The following is a 16,146-nucleotide window of genomic DNA, read 5'->3' on the forward strand; positions in this document are numbered from 1 at the left end:
AGTAGGTGCTTTATAAATTCATTAGTAAATAAACAAATGAGATGTTGTATAATAAAGAATTTGACTGGTTTTTGTCCCTGATTTCTGAGAGACTCTAAATCCTTGGGATTTCCTGAGTGATAAGAGTATCTTTGTCATTTACAATCCCCTTGGAGTGTACTTGATAGTGTATGCTAATAAAGTGACTCATGATGGGCCCCTGTATGGCCTCAGGATGGACATTGGTCATCCTGAAAAGACCAACCACATGATTAGAGGACTGGGGCTTTGAGTTCCTTGGTATCAGCTGTACCTCACACTCTCCAGGGAGAGGTGGGAGCTGGAGACTGAGTTCAGTCATCTACCCAGTGATTCAATCAATCATGCCTACATAATGAAACCCCAATAAAAACTCTGGACCCTGAGGTTTAGTGGAGTTTCTTGGTTGATGAATACACTGATGTGCTGGGAGGGTGACACATCCATCACACAGGCAGAGGGCACAAAAATGGTGAATTCAAGACCCTACCAGACCTTACCCTATGTTTCTTCATTTGGCTGGTTCTGATTGGTATTGATAATTCAACTGTAATTATAAGTAGAGTACTTTCCTGAATTCTGTAAGTCATTCTAGCAAATTATTGAATATGAGGACATCATGGGAACCCTTGAGTTTATAGCCAGTTGGTCAGATGTGCTGGTGGCCTCAGGATCCCTGCAGTGTGGCTGGCATCTGAAGTGAGGGCAATCACATGAAATACTAGACCCTTGGCTTGTGGGGTCTATACTAACTCCAGCTTGTTAGAGCCAGAATTGAATTGCAGCATTCCAGATGGTGCCAGAACATAAACCAATAAAAAGCACTGGTGTCCTGACTCCCAGGAGAGTGCTCTAGATTCTAGTATATTCTATATTCCTTGAGAACAGGGATGCTATCTTATTCCTGTTGCAATCGCCCCATCCTGGTGAGTATAGCACAGTGCAATACTTACTCATGATGCTTGCTTCATAGAGTAAGTTTGCATGTCAGTTACATGTGTGCTGCGTAGAGTTAGATTTTTTCAAAGGTATGATCTCACAATCAAGGCCTAACATAAACCCAAGTAAACACAAATACATAAGCAAAAATATAAAGGTGCCACTGTTAACAGATTTTACACACCTAGCTTTATAAGTGATGGGAACCTAGTTATACCACACTTGCTGTGTCTCAGTGCTTATTCCATGTGTGTTTCCCTGAGCATTTATGTTGCCATGCTGTATACTCTTCAAAAAGATACAGAAAAAAATATTAAATATGTCATAGGTAAGGTTGAGTTTCAGAATTCAATTCCTGGTTTTCTGGTATGAGAAACAGTCATTCAAAATTGTTAGGATCAGGACTGTGAGGCTAGCCCTGCACTAGATCCTTTAGCAGGTAGGGGTGCACTGAACTAACGTGTAAATCTCACGGAAGTCAAGCCCCAGGGTACAGCTCCTGAGAAGCCATCCCATCCAGCAACCTGCCTCGTGGACTGGATTCAAAGGTGTCCTTCCCTTTTTAGGAGCCTCCAGGGAGATTGAACAATATGTTGAAATTCCCTTTGATTTACCTATTTTCTGGGGATGAATCATTCTTTAAAAAAAACAACAACAACAACAAAAACTCTTGTTTGGATCTTAGTCATCTTTTTGTGGCCTTTCTCTCTCTTTCCCATTGTTCTTCTCCCTCCTCTTCTTCATCTCTGTCTTCATCTACTCCTCCCCCTCCCTCTTCCTCCTTGTCTCTCTCTCTTTAACCTCTTATCATGTGTGCCTTTTGTCGTTTCCATTTTGATTTTTCACTATTGTCTTTTTCTTCTCATATGCACTGAGGACCAATTCACTTGAGTTCCCATCACATGTAGATTCTTTTTTTTCCTTTAACAATAGGAAACCTTTTCTCTAGGTTCTATAACAGCTGTTAGGACCCTTCCTATAATACCCACTTTAATATCTGTGGCTTAACAGATATGCAGGAACATTATTGAAGTTTGAAATTGCCCTTTGTTTCATTGGCAAAGGACGAGACCCTGACCAAGGTCTGCACCATACTCTTATCTCGTGACCTCCTTAACTGCATGGAAAACCTCAACCTATGTCCAAAGGTACTGCTTTGCTGGGTAAATTCTCTGCATTAAATTTATATATGGTAAGAGAAAAACAGGGTAAAAAATACTTAAGTCACCACACCTACAAAGCCAGTTAGAACTTAATAAAGTGTTCACAGACAAACGATGCATTTGTAAAATCATGAATTTTGTCTCCAAATCATGTGAGAGGTATTTTTAGTTTCACTGGGCACATGACATTTATAAATTCTGATTGGCATTTCCTTCTTTGTTGAAAAGTGAACCTGGTTCAGTTTGCAGCAAATATGACAATATGCTGTGCAAATGTATATCTTAAATGCAGCTCTGTGGGGGTTAAACATTCAAGCTTATGTGAGACAGCATCGGTTTCAGGTCAAAGTGCTGTTCTTAAATGATCAGTATAGAACAGAAAAAAGGCATTGAAGTGACCTTGCTGAGGGTCTAAAACTGCACCGAAGCCTTTTCTGCATGATTAAGTGAGCAGAATCTTAGATTAGCTAAAAGCAGTGCAGAAACATAATGAGTTCACTTATTTTGGAGCATTTAATAACAGTTATAGACAGTTATGTGATCAGGCGGAGTTATGACTTATTCATTCTTTCATTGCTATTAAAATTACTGCATTTGAGGTTTTTAAAGTCATTGAAATAAAAAAAGTCTGATTTATGTTAGGAGAATTTAGCTTGCCCTTTGGTCTCTCAGTTTTTAAATGATATAATTAGACTTTTTAAAGACCATTCTAAAAGCATTATTAGCATTTTGTATAGCGGAAAGTAAATGCATGTTTTGTGGATAGTTTAATTTTAAAAGGGATAATAATACTTGATTCAGACAGTGATATTCATAGATTATTAAGGAAAGATTTTTTGTATGAAATTTCTCAAAAGGAAATTGTATAATTTTAGTAATAGACTATACAGAATACATGTGGATTTTGCTGTGTGTACACACAGATACTCTCTTTCTAATGCACTCTCTAATTTCATTTTGAATGGACATTACAAAGACATGGAAATAATACAACACAGCTTTCCTCCCATTTGGGAAAGCAAGGATGGGGAGAGAAAGTACCAGAGGATGTATTAACTCATGACCTTTAGCATATTTCCTCCGAAATTACAGAGCCATCTATCAGCCTGGGGGGTTGGGGGGGAAGCCTGCTTTAATCATAACAAAGAGATTTGCAGGTGGTTTGAATTAGCAGTAAACAACAACCATTAATAAATCATTTTGGAGGAATATGGAAATTTCATGGATGCATCAACATTTTAATATGATTCTACTCTTAAACTTTTCTTATGTATTTCATTGTATGCAAATACAATCCCCAAATAGTTCCAAATTAGACATTGCTTCCACTTTAGAGTGGATTATGGCACAATGCATAAAAGGCACAGACAAAACATATCTCACCATAAAACTGTGAAATAAAGTGCTGATTTTAGTTGGACACTGTAATAGGATTATTCGATGTATACATCTTTGCCCATAAAATTGAGCTGACTGCAATCTCTTTAAATAACAGCTATTTGTGCCACATGTGTGTTCTGCAAACAGTTTGTATATCTCTTTTGGAAGCTCAGAATGCAGTGCACTCTACTATCGAAGGATGGAAACTGATAAACACATTACTAAGGAGTGAACACAAAGGGCCCTTTAAGTAGCCAGGAATAGAGGATTACCCATGTGGATAAATGGATGGTCCAAATTTGTATCTGTTAAGACATGACTACACACACTTTTAGATATATACACATTTATATATGAGTGTGTATATATATATACACACACGCATGTGTATTTATGTCTCCCTATTTTATTTGAATGTATTTGAACTTAATTATTGAAGTTTGCCCTCCACATGAATAATCATTCTCTGGTGAGTGAGTCCTTAGCTAGTCTGGAATAGCCAAATGATCAATTCTGTTTGCCCTAGTTTGTTAATTGACAGCAAAAGGTGTCACTCAGTTTATAGGAGGGGAAGGTCAGGTTATTTGGGTGACAGCTGAGGGGTCAGATCGGGGAGCAGCAGCCTCTAGTGACTTCACAGCACTGGTGCTATTTGAGGAAGCAGCTCTGAAAACACTCACCGTTTCCTGATTGTGATGTTAACTCCTACCTGGACTGTTTCCGAAGGGACAAGATGCACTGGGAACACGAAACACACCAGGCCCACTGCCGGCCTCAGGGTGCCGGGGGAGGGTTATCGCAGTGGCCTCAAACTCATGCAGTGCAGATTTTTGTCCACTAGAGACTGATCTCCACCCAGTAAACATGTCACTTAAGGCTTCACAGTTTAGACTTGAACTATGGTCTCAGAGGTGAGAGGCTAGCGTTTCATCCACTAAGCCATTTAGCCTTTTCCTTTGAAGGAAGATTGATTTTAAAAAAGCTATTAACCTTTAGTGATTTATCTCATCAGATCATCTTCATTTTCTTCTGCTTATAATAAGACTATATTATATAGTTTTATTCTTCAGTTAATTCAACGAGACTATCTGAAAGGGAAATACATGAGAAATATAAAGAGGGGAGAGATAATAGAAAATTATCAGCAACACTGAAATGAAAATGTTAACAGGAAAAACAAAAGAAACTGAGCAAATGTTATCAAAGGTCTCAGAGGTACAATCACATAAGACATAATGGTTCTATGTAACCCAGTTTTACAGAAAATTTTCCACGTGTCACATTGATTCTAGGGCCATACACCAGGCTAATGACATAGATATTACCTTTTCTAGTGAAGAGACAAAGGGGACAGGTTTCATTTTTTGCAGTGACTAAAATATAAGCTAAGGAACCAGTGGTAATTAATTCACATTGAGTATATATTCAGAGGTGCACAAGAAACAGTGATTTTCAAAGAAATCGCATTAAAACACATTCTGTTCAGAGCCTGAAATTAGACATTTTGTCTATTTTTAGTGAAAAATGTGAAAAATGTGTTAAATAGTAACCTGTTCTGCTGCTTTATCCCAAATCCCTTTAAAGCGAACTAGAAATCGGTTGCTTCCCCTACTGAATCATGTTTGATTTATTGCATTATATTGATTGAGTTTCTACTTTGGAAAAAGTGTTACATTTTGTGAATAATGTGTTAGCATTAATGACTTTAATTCATTCTCCATAACTTTATGACAGACACTAATTTACATTTCTTTTGGAGTACCTGATAGCAAAAGAAGTTCTGGCATTTTAATTTTTTTTTCCTGTATCTTGCCAGGCTGAGCAAGCGTAGCGAATGTAAGAACACAGAATTAGGAAAGTGTCTATTTCTAGGAGTGTGGACTCTCTTCTCCTCCACCCCACTCTACCCCACCCCGACACTCAGGTATGTACATTGAAAGTCAAACTGAAGGCTTACAATAACATTTCAATATTTGCTCAGACTGAGCAACAATACGCATCAGTCTCTGCCATTTTCAGAGTTTATTTAACACTCATGGTTGAAATTCCTTTTGTTTCGGGTACTGTTAGTTTATTTAAGTTGGTGTTTGGGCAGGTGAGGCTAGCTCAACAATGGCAAGTTCTGACAACTTGTTTCTAAAGAAATTGAAGAAGCTGAGCTTGTCAAGCCCTTGTTCTGTATTTCCTGGACTGGTCAGTAAGGATACCAAGTAAGAAGATTTGAAACTGAAGAAATAAAAGACTAGAAAAATATTTGTGGTAATGGTCACCTTTGTCTGTGTTTTTTGAGCAAATGGAAGTGATGATCAAGTAACTCTGGTAGCTGGTGATAAGTGCTCTTCCTACGTATTTCCCAGTATACCATGACTTTGGTTAATAATATCTTTTCTCCAATTTTCCAGCACAGCTTTTATTTCTTTACCCCACTTTAGTTAAAAGGAAAGACATCTCACTTCTACGTATCTAGAGTAATGCTGGGGTTGATATTTGCAAAATGAATGTTGATGGGGATTTTGAAAAGCAGAATTCCTGTTAAAGGTGAAGGAAACAACACAGAGATAAAAGTAGTGTTGCATGAAAAGCAAGTGTGGGTCAGCTTTGAGAAATGAGAAAGGTTTGAGAAAGGGGGATACTAAGGGATTGACTGCTGCCTCTTACTTCTTGCTTCTCTTTGGTTCAACTCAAGTGCTAGGAAGCTGGGTTGCACAAATCTATTATCTCTCTGACTCTTGTCTCAACTCTTTAGTGGGCAGAAATTTGTTGTCTCTGCCCCTCGCCTACGCTAACCCCGAGCCCATTGAAACAAGCATTCCCATTAGATTTCCTGAATGTGATTCTTTCCATGTTAGTATCAAAACCACAGTGTCCTTGGGATTCTTGGTTGTTTCCTTTACCACATCTGTCTGGAAAGAGAAGGGGTAGGGAATGATCACTTGCGCTAGACCTGTGAACTTTAGAAAACTCTGGAAAAATGTTTAGCATTATAAGCTCTTTGAATTTGACTACTTATGATAAAGTATCATATTTAAAGATCTATAAGTTGTACTTTCCTACAAAGCTCATACTTTTTTATAGTTTGCAAATTTTTCTTTAATATAGAAAAATGCAACCATAAAATTGTCTTAGTAATAGCAATTAAATTAATTAACTGGGCGTTACTGACACATCCTAACATGATCTCCCATCCCAGATATGAAATAACATGCCAATAAGAATATCAAAATGTTTTAAAAGATAGTGAAAGAGTGAGGAATAAAACCAAAAAATATGCAGATCTCTCTTTTCAACACATGGAGCAATGTCACATTAGTACCCCTCCCTGCTTACATCCATTAAAATGTTGTAGTAGATTTTAAAAAAAAGATGATAGACCTCAGTTGACGAGAGATGCTATTCATTTTAAATTCCAAGCAGAACTGGCAATAAAAGTTAAGACCTTTAAGACCTGAGGGTCCCAACGTATGAACTCAACATACTCCAAAGACCTGCCACAGTCATCTACATGGTGAAATGGCAAGAGATTTTAATGGGCAACATTCTTACGGTTTAGGGTCTTTGTGCTGCCCTACCCTTTCCTTGCACCAGATCACATATAGAAGAAAATTTCAGTTCCAAATGGAGCTCTGAATTCTTGGCTTTAGATTTGATCCTTTAGCCTACTCATTCTTCCCTCAGCACCACCACACAATCTCCATCTCCTCAGCTTTCACTAGTATTGCTTCTTTTCTGCTTTGAATTTCTCCCCAGATGTTCATGACTATGATCATGGTTCTTCCTAGGTGATGATTCAGGTATCCCTGCCACCTGCCATCATTCTTTCAACATGTCTTGGTCCACTTGGTTATATATGACCCCTCCTGACTTTACTCAGCTCTAGTGAATGCTGTCCCTGTTGCTTTGTAGGTCTTATTTTTGCATAATTCACTGAAGTTCTAAGAAGACAATCCAAATAACAAATATCTGTCACTGTGTAGCATCAGTGGAAGGGACTGACTCCACCAAATAGAATGTGCTGAAAATATTTGTGAACTGAATTTTAATAATTTGTTAATTCACCTGTTGGGTTAGATGTAAGATGTAAGAGATGCTAGATGCTTGCCTAAGATTGTGGCAGGGGTGTTTGTGGAATCTCTGAGTGCAGTATATTGCTGTGTGTCCATAGAATCCAACCCCTTTGCCCTGTACCTTGATGTTAGGCATATCTTAGAGGAACCTCCCTTTAGGTACCAAGTAATGCCACTGAAATGTTCTTGGCAGGGTCCTGATCCCACTGGTTAAACCTACCACATATGCTAAATAGCGCTGTACCAAATTCAATGAGTAACAAATGAAAGAGAGAATCTGTTTCTAGCCATTTTTTTGTTTCTCTTCTGAAAATCAGCATGTGATTTGAGAAGCTACTCATGCAAAATGATTAATTTGGGACTACAGAAAATGAAAATTAATGTAGTTTTGTTTAATTGGTCTTTTCTCTTAAAGGGGAATAATAAATGTATCATGCTTACTGTGAACTCAAAAGGTGAAACTAATAAACCTCCCAAAACCTCATTTGCTTTATTATATCTCTTTTTCATATTATTGACAGATAGTATTGGCTCATTTTTAACCAAATGACACTCTCCATCCTCTTACTACTTCTGGATTAACTGGCAATAATTGGTATGTTCTTATGCTGAGTCATAATTTTTTACCTTGGTTTATAGCCAGAGTTCTGAAGGGTAACATTTCTAATGTCTGACTCAGTCAGCACATAAGGCAAATAGCTATTAAAGTAGTATAAATTGAATGTCTACTATGTCCCAAGAAGTACTCAGTCTAGGGGATACCTGTTATTGAAGTTACAAAGCCATCAGATCAATTTGTATAGTATTAACTCTAGACCCAATTGAACATAATTCTTGAGTCATTACCCTTTGCCAAATCTGAGTTTCTTCTAGCCTCTTGCCAAAATTCAGAACTAATATTTTCTTTCTAACTCTCTTGCACTTTTCAGATATTATTGGGAGTTGTATCAGGCACGGTTTTCTTATAGTGGATCTAAGTACCTCAGAAGGCATCAAGGTAGTTCCTGCAGTTTTAATAAGCATATTCAATTTCTCAGGGGGTCTAGTTACCACTAGTTGAGTTTTTAACAATACAAGTCAATCATATACAATGTTATTGAGAGCAAAAACCACTCCAAGTGCACAAGGTACTATCCTTGTAACTTTTCCCAGTAACAGTTCCATTAGACTTGAGGGCTCTTCTCCCAGTGAGGTGACCCAAATCAACCCAATTTACAGACTGGTCTCCACTTGGTCCGTGATAGTTGAGTTTAGCCCAATCTCTAAATCATCCTCTTGGGTTATAGTCCTCAATTTCCAGCTTCCAAAAGGATGGTTCTCAGCTCTCATTCTCATAATGCAAACTGGCCATGCTTGAAATGAAAGGTTATTGATGGAAATTAAGAATTGCTTATGGCAGCACAAAAAGCCATGCTAAAAAACAGGTGCAAATAAATGATGATAGAAGAGCCTTGTGAATTTGACTGTTTACCAGAAACAGCTCTGCACATATTGCTAGTGGAAATTTATTTTTCACCTGGTCTTTCCCTGTTCCTCTTCTAGGGGCATAGAGAATGAACATTAGGCCAAGAGAAGTAATAAAAAGAGAAAACAAAACTGTAAACTCAATTAATTAAAGGCTTGTCATCAACTGTAAGTGGCAGATGTATTTGTCCAGGGCGATTTTGTCCCAGTTACAAAGGCATCAGTGCACTATTACGCCTGGGCTTTCAGCCGTCTCTTAGGTGGAGCAAATTTGTGAGTGTTAAGCACACAATGAGATGTGCAGTTTTCAGCGAAGTTTCTAATCAAATGTTTAAACTCTGTGTGTAAAAATAACGTGATCAGAATAATTTTTCCCCTCAACAAAATAAAATCGAAGAATTTAGCCATGTGGAAATAATGGTTAGGCCACCGCATTCAGAGGATTAAGCATCATTGAATTCTAGCTTTCTAAAAAGTGCAGAAAAAAATACCTTAGAATATCATTTATTAAATTTCTTTTAACTGATTCATATCCTGTTAGAAATATAGAATTTGGATGCTTTTTTCCCCTATTTTCCTGTTTCTTATTCTTTGGGTCACCAGCTTCCCTTTACAGAAGTTTTCTGACTTATGCCTGCTTGGTTCAGGCTCTGCCCCTCAGTGGTCCTCTTGTCTCCGTGTAATCACCTGTCACAGAAACTTGCTCACCATCTGCACACCAGCACACACTCCTGTCCCTCCCAAAGCTGCTATGTCCCCAAACACTGTTTATATTGGCTTCTCTCAACCTGTACAAATTCCAATCTCTCCTTCAGCCTTGACTACTTGTTCTTCTTCTTCTTTTTTTTTTTTTTTTTTTTTTCAGACAGAGTCTCACTCTGTTGCCCAGGCTAGAATGCAGTGGTGTGATCATAGCTCATAGCAACCTCAAACTCCTGGGCTCAAGTGATCCTTCTGCCTTGGCCTCCTGAGGAGCTGGGATTATAGGCAGATGCCAACATGCCCAGCTAATTTTTTCTATTTTTGGTAGAGACGGGGTCTTGCTCTTGCTCAGACTGGTCTTGAACTCCTGACTTCAAGTGATCCTCCCACCTTGGCCTCCCAGAGTACTAGGATTACAGGCATGAGCTGCCACCGGCCAGCCTTAACTCCTTTGTCCTCTTCTATCCCCAACACTTCCATGATGCAGACTTGTGGCTCAATTATACTTCCTTCCTTCATGGTCTTCTTTCCTCCTGGCTTCTCATTCACTAACCACCCATGGCGACCTGGTTCTACCCAGTCACTTTACAGAAACCATTTTTTTCTAAAAGTCACTCATGACCTAATTGTCCAATCCAATGACACCTACAAATCTTTTCACTACTTTGACCATCTAGCCTTCTCATTCTCTCCTTTTTGGCCTTCTGACTCCATGATACTTTCTCTGTGTTTTCTTTCTACTTCTGAAATGTAGACAGCTGTGTGTTGGTGAATGTCTAACAACCACTTCTCTGGAGGACAAAAATAAAGCTCTGATACGTAGTATTTTCTGATTTCTGTGGTGTAAATACTCTCACCATGGTCCACTTCCAGCTACCAGTGTGATGTCACTGAATGCAGAATTGAGACAAGATGTGAACCATTGTCTCTCTCCATCTAGTGCCAGCTGACTCCAGCATGGCCCTGAGTCTTGGTCTTCTTTTGTTAGCTCACCCCTCAAAAGAGGAGCTCTCTGAAGGAGTGGTTTGTAAATTGGAGTGAATGTATCCCATGGGGAAGAACATATTAGAAATTCTATTTATACATATTTTTTACTTTATCTTTAAATAACTTTTGTATGGTTTTAATTATGTACACATTACATTATATAGTATACATATGATATGTGTGTATGTACAAATAGCTTACATTAATTGAAGTATTACTATATACTAGCCCTATGGTAGGCTATATAATCCTTACTACATTCTATAGTACTAAGGTCCAGAGAGGTTAAATAACTTGTTCAAGATCAAGTATAATTTATTATAAAAGTAAGTAAGTATGAAGAGACTTCAAAAAGTTCATGGAAAAATGGAATTAAAAGATAAAAATTAAAAATACAAACTTATTTCTCAACATAAGCACTGTCAAGTTCAAGATCCAGTCATTTAGTTCACAGAACTGAGGGTCCTGGAAATTTAACCATGTCAATATAGATTCTTTTACTTCTAACTGAAGAAAAAATGGATGGCCTTTAAAGATTTCTTGAGATTAGGAGGGAAAAAGAAATCATAAGGAGCCAGACCAGGGCTATAATGTGGATGTCTAGTGATGTCCCATAAAAACTCTTCCAAAGTTTCCCTTATTTGATGAGATGAATGAGCAGGAGCATTGCTGTTGTAGAGAAGAACTCTCTGGTGTAGCATTCCTGGGCATTTTTCTGCTCAAGCTTTCACTAACTTTCTAAAGCACTCTGATAATAAGCAGATGCTATCATTCCTTGGCCCTCCAGAAAGTCAACAAGCAAAATGCCTTAAGCATCCTCCCAAAACTGTTGCCATGACCTTTGCTCTTGACTGGTCCACTTTTGTCTTACTGGACTGCTTCTACCTCTTGGTAGCCATTGCTTTGATTGTGCTTTGTCTTCAAGATTATACTGGTGGAGTCATTTTCATCTCCTATTAGAATTCTTCGAAGAAATCATTCAGAATCTTGATCCCACTTGTTTAAGATTTCCACTGAAAACTCTGCTCTTCTCTGCAGCTTATCAGAACACAATAGTTTTGGCACCCATCTAGTGGAAAGTTTGTTGAACTTCAATTTTTCAGTTATAGACAATTAAGATGTCTATGGTATTTGCTATTGTTTGTACTGTTAATCATCATTCTTGTTCAGTTAGGACACAAGATGATTTTTTTCCTCATAAACTGATGTCGATGGTCTGTCACTGCAGGCTTTATCTGCAACATCATCTTGTCTCTTCTTAAAATGAGTTGTCTATTTGTAAACTAGTGATTTCTTTGGGGTATTGTCCCCATAAACTTTTGAAAGGCATCAATGATTTCACCATTCTTCCACCCAAGCTTCACCATAAATTTGATGTTTTCACTTGCTTCAATTTTAGCAGAATTCGTGTTGCTCTGATAGGGGCTCTTTTCAAACTGATGTCTTACCCTTCTTAGTGCTTCAAACTAGATCTTGTTCAGATATGTTATAACAAGTTAGTATGAATTTATTTTGGTGCAATTTTTTTAAGTCTATGCATAGTTTTTTCATAATATGCATTTTTCCATGAACTTTTTGAAGACCTCTCATATAGTATATTGATAGTGCATTCTCATTTATTTTTTGAACTGATGAGTTAAGTAATCAAAATATTTTGGAGGTTGTGATCTGAAACTTGGCTTTCTTTTCACTCTATTTACTCCTACCAGATTATCATACATGCACTATGGTTTTAACAACCTTCGTAAGCATTTGATTCCTTTATTTTCCTCTCTGTAGCCCTGGAGAGCTTCAGATCTAAATTTCCAAAGCCTTCTGGTTGCTACCACTTTAGTATGTTGCAAACATAATGAGAAGACTTTGGGGCTCACGTATTGAATTTTTGCTAGTATAATTGATTCTAATTATAAAGAAAGTTAAATTTCCAGAAAAATGTAAAAACATAACATTAAAAGATATCACTTGTTGTAATACATATTTATGAAAAACTGTTTTGTAGGGCTCTAAAAAATCAAATCAAGTATATTCTGGATTTCAGTTTCCTCATCTATAAAGCAAAAGAATTAGACTCAATAGTGGGTTCCTTGAAACTCTTTTTGTCTTTGATTTCTGGTAATACCACACTCTCTTGATGTTTTTAGTGTAAAATGAAGCTTCCAACTAAGCTACCGTTCAATAGAAATTCACTGGTTTGTGGACTTTTGTGCTTAATGAATGAAATTCTGATTTTTCTTAACATTAACTCCTTCAAAAATGAATATACGTGACTGTTCTAGAGATGACTTCTGACATCTGGCTTGGAAGTGACTCAATTTAAAGATAATAGGTGTCAGATATTTAAATGATATGTCCAGATTGACAAGTCTTGGAGATAATTTATGGTAAGCTATTTAGAAAAGAATGCATTATGCCCTTTGCACTTACTATAGGCATAAGGGAAATCTGAGTCTGCAAAACATTTGTTGTTTGCTAAGCTTTTGACACTTACCTACAAACCTTAATGTATTATTGGTATAGACAAAAACAATCAAAATGTAAAGGGGCAAGAGGAACATAACATTGAGGGTTTATTCTGCAATCTCTTTTCAGAGTTCCAAGTGATTTTAACTATACTACAGTTTTCCTTATGATGGGTGCTTTTTCTTCCTCTGCTATATGTTCAATCTTCTCACTTTCAAAAAAAATTAAGGATTCTTACTTAGAGCAAAAACATTTATGACTACAGCAAATATGATTTGGGGAGTAGATAGAAAGAAAAGTAAAGATTTTCTTCATTTCTTGACATGTACTGATTTATAAGATTTTGAACAAACGAGTTCTATAATTTCTTGATATTCATTTAGCAATATACGAAGCAGGGTAAAAGTGGCTACTTTGCATGTATATAATGTTTAAAACTTGCAGATTTTTATGTTTTTCACTTAGAAATGAATTGTATTTTTTCTTCATTGATGTATCTGAACTTTATGAGGCAGCTGTATAAATTAATCTTTCATTCCCAATAGGTGAAGCCTATTATTTTTCCAAGGTTATTATTTAGTCAACAGTTTAAGCAAATCCAGTTGGCTGTGAAATTGAAACAATCCTTTTAGCTTTTGGTATGTGTACTGATATGCACAGAAGGTGAAGAAAATGTTTGCTTTAAAAAATGATATACTCATGATAAGATGCCTAAATACACTGGGCCATTTCTGAACGTATGTTTGTAATTACCAATACATACTGTCCACGTCCTACAGAAATTCCTACTTGTTTCGAATTCTCAGTTTGTCCATTTATAAAAGGGGAAGGGTGGGAGCTGGTAAGAAGAATTATGAAGGGAATTCCAACCACACCTAAGGAAGATCTTAAAATTCCATTGACTTTCGCATTAGAGCTGCGTGAAAGTTAATATTTGCAGTCCACAGAGATTTATGCGAATCATTTTTAAAGTCCTAGTCACGTGGGGTCATGTCCCTCGGGTGTCATCAGAAATTTTGATTTGGGTTAGCTGGAATTCCCAGAGCTAAATTAATCAAAATGGCTGAAAGATACTAGGAAGATTTTGTGTTTAGGTAATATATTTCTTAGAGGCAGGAAGATGAATTTGATAACTATCCTGTGTTTTTAAATTATAAGAATTGAACTTTATTGTTTTTTAAAATCAAACAATACGGAGTGAATAAAGTAAAATCCCAAAGTTACATACATCAACCACTTGAGTTAACTAGTACTAATAGTTTTTTTCTTTTTAAGTAAAAATTATACTTCCTGTTGCATGGTTTGCTTTTATTTACTTAGGAACAGACCATTGGCCTCTTTCCATACCTATATATATATACACACATATATATATAGATTATATCAAATATATATTTATGAATCTCTCTATAGAAGGACATTTAGATTATCTCTAATTTAGGACCATTATAATGAATATTCATATTCTTATGTCTTAATGCTTCATGCTTCTATTCTGAAGGCTTGGGTATCAAAAGTAGGGTTGTGGGGTATATTTAACATTTTTACAGGTGCTCTCTTAGAAGGACTTTACATAACCTTTTCATTCTAAGATGTTGCTCTTCTGTACATACATAAAAAACTTGGTTTGGAGACTAAATGAAGCTAAACTAGACTTGGTCTTCAAAACAAGGAATGCTCGTGTTTTCACTTGTTGGGTTTAATTGCCTGACGATCAACAGCCAACTTTGTGCACCAAGGCAATATATATCTGTTTCAGTGAAAATCATGGAATTACTTATGGAAGTTTAATTTGGCTTTCTGAATATTTTTTAACATCATTCAAAAGGAAACTATAAATAATCTTCCTTGTGTATAATCTTTCTCTTAAGGAAAATAATACACACCTCACAGATTGGGTATGTTATTGCCTGCTGCTATTCCTGATTTATATCAGTGCTGATTTGCATTCTTATACTCTGTAGAACACTTTGTGAATTAGTAAATTTGCATTGGCACATCTATAGTTTTATCATAGGTAAAGGACATACAGCTCCAAGGCAACTGGGCCAAAACAAACCAGGAGGAAATTAGTGTAAGGTTAGAGGTGAATCAATATCTGAAAACAAAGCCTCTTCTCTTCTAATTCTCATTATATTTTGGGCTGATTCTGTTGCCCCAGATAAATTCTGGAACACACATACAAAAATACTTTTTACCTCTCCTTCCCTGTATTTTAGGCCAAAATGATTATTTATCCTATTGCTTCATCTAGTGGTTTAATATATTGAGATTAAAGACTCTAAGGGACAAGAGAATTTGCTGGATACTAATAGCAGCTATGATTTTGCTACTGGGGTCCTGAGAATTACAAAGTTCCATATGCCAATGAATCAGAGTTCTTGGATAGATCTGAGTGCTAGTGACCTTTCATGCTCTTCTTTGGGGAAATTGTTCCATCACACTGATGACTTTGTCCTTCTAAACTCTCAAGGATGCTAGCAACAGACACTCTTGTAGTCTAGACACACAAAGAGACATGCTTGGGTGAACACATCTGTTGTCCATGTCACTTAGTTGTTAATTTTATACCTTTTCAAAGAGCTCATTCTCAACATATGCAAAATTAAGACTTCAAGTTTCTGTGGGGGAGAGTAATGAGCAAATTGTTTCCAGCACTCTCTTTTTCTACTTCACATCATGGCACTGGTCTGATCCCAGGTGGGGCAATCAAGGCCCCAAATTTCATTGCTGTGCTCAAACTCAGAAATCACAACAAGTTGAGTGGCTCTTTGTTGATATGACAAAATTATTTTTGAATCAGGCCCTACCTTTTACTTTCAGAAGGAAGGGAAAACACTTTGTTAATAGTAATCACTTTATTCCTACCAAACCCCCAAGCTGAAGGAGCCAGCCAAGTCCTGTGCCTGGACTAGTGTACTAGTTTCAAGCTGCTTTTTCTACTTTTATCTGGTTTCCATGGTTACTGA

This window comes from Eulemur rufifrons, chromosome 2 (genome assembly GCF_041146395.1).
Source record: "Eulemur rufifrons isolate Redbay chromosome 2, OSU_ERuf_1, whole genome shotgun sequence".
NCBI lineage: Eukaryota > Metazoa > Chordata > Mammalia > Primates > Lemuridae > Eulemur > Eulemur rufifrons.